This window comes from Dromiciops gliroides, chromosome 2 (genome assembly GCF_019393635.1).
Source record: "Dromiciops gliroides isolate mDroGli1 chromosome 2, mDroGli1.pri, whole genome shotgun sequence".
NCBI classification, from domain to species: Eukaryota; Metazoa; Chordata; class Mammalia; order Microbiotheria; family Microbiotheriidae; genus Dromiciops; species Dromiciops gliroides.
In genome coordinates, this window is record NC_057862.1 from 186,937,942 (window position 1) to 186,939,697 (window position 1,756).

Here is a 1,756-nt window from a genome sequence, read left to right on the forward strand (position 1 = left end):
AGATTTGAACTCAAGTTCTCCTGATTTCAGGGTCAGTGCTTTTTTTTTTTTTGTTTTGTTTTGTTTTGTTTTGTTTGTTTTTTGCAGGGCAATGAGGGTTAAGTGACTTGCCCAGGGTCACACAGCTAGTAAGTGTCAAGTGTCTGAGGCCAGATTTGAACTCAGGTACTCCTGAATCCAGGGCCAGGGCTTTATCCATTGTGCCACCTAGTTGCCCCTGTAAAAAGAGTAAGAGTTAATTAATAACTTCTTTTTGTTTTTAGTTTAATTTCACTTTTATTTGCATGTTAGTGCCACATTTACTCCTGTGCCATAAGCTTTTGTTTCTTTAGTTCTTTTGGGATATCTTTTTCTTTTGAGCAACCTCCTCTTCTGGTTTAGGAACAATTTGTTCCTTTTCAGTCAGTATCATCTCAGTATGGCAAGGAGAACTCATGTATGCGTTGATTCGACCATGAGCCCTGTAAGTATGCCGTTGCACTTTGGGGGCCTTATTAACCTGGATATGTTCAATGACAAGAGAATCCACATCCAAACCCTTCAGTTCGGTGTTACTTTCTGCATTTTTAAGCATATGCAGCAAGAACTCAGCACTCTTTTTGGGCCAACGACCCTGTGTCCAACCCCACTGCTTAGCCTGGGTACACCTGCCAACTCCACCATTGTATTGACAGAAGGGAACACATTGTTTCTTCAATGTGACATCTTTCAAATACTTGGTAGCTTTTCAGATGTGCATGCCCTTGATAGGTTGGGCTTTTTCACGGGTATTCTTGAAGTGGACCCAGAGATATGAACCCCTTGACTTGCATGATGTTGTGGGGTTCTCTGGATCAAGAGAGTACCTCACCATTTTAAATGATTTCCTAGGATGGCTCAAGGGAAGAGAGAATTGACTACTTCTTATTGTTATCCCCTCCCCACAACTGGTATCTCTATATGGAGGGGCAGTAGGACCCATATCCCTACATTCAGAAGCTTAGTGTATCTTTGCACTTGTCCTGGCATTAACTCTTTTTATTCACCTTTTAATCAATCATTTCTTGTCCAAAGACTGACTCTTTCTATTTTACATTCCCACACCAGTCATAAGGCCTCTGAAACTCCTGACACTTCTAAAACATATGCTGAATTGAGAGGTAGCAGAGGCAGTGTGAAGTACATGGAATTGAGAGTCAGAGGACCTGGGTTTGAATTCTGGTTCAAAGATTCATTAGGGGTGTGTGTGTGGAGCAGGGGGAGGGTGAACCTGAGCAAATCATTAAATCACAGGCTATTAAGTCCAATCCTGGCATTTTATGTATGAAGAAAATGAGGCTGATAGAGGTTAAGTGACTTGCCTAAGGTCACATAGCTAGTTATTATCTGAGGCAACATTTGAGGTCTTCTTGGCTCCAAGTCCAGGGCTCTGTATACTATACCATCTTGCTTCCCCTGGGGTTCACTTTCTTCATTTTAAAATAAATGTTTTAGACTGGATGATTTCTAAGTTGCCTTCCAGATCAAAATCCATTATTTGCATTAATTTGTACCCCCTATAATAGTCTACTAACAAGATTTGCTCCTTGTTTCAGTTAATTTCACATATGACCAGTTCTTCCACCATAACTTTTCTTGTGGCTATTTGGACTCTAATAAACTTAGGGCATAAGTGATAGATGTGAATAGGTATGTTTCTTTTGCCTTCCATGGATATCTGTTCTCCCTTTAACTCTATCAACATTCATCTTTTTCTTCTACCTCCTTACTCCATTAC

General features: G+C 40.4%; 1 pseudogene; it reads right to left on the minus strand.

The window, feature by feature from the left end:
• Positions 1 to 349: 349 nt before the first annotated feature.
• Positions 350 to 853, minus strand: LOC122740179 (annotated as a pseudogene).
• Positions 854 to 1,756: the final 903 nt, after the last annotated feature.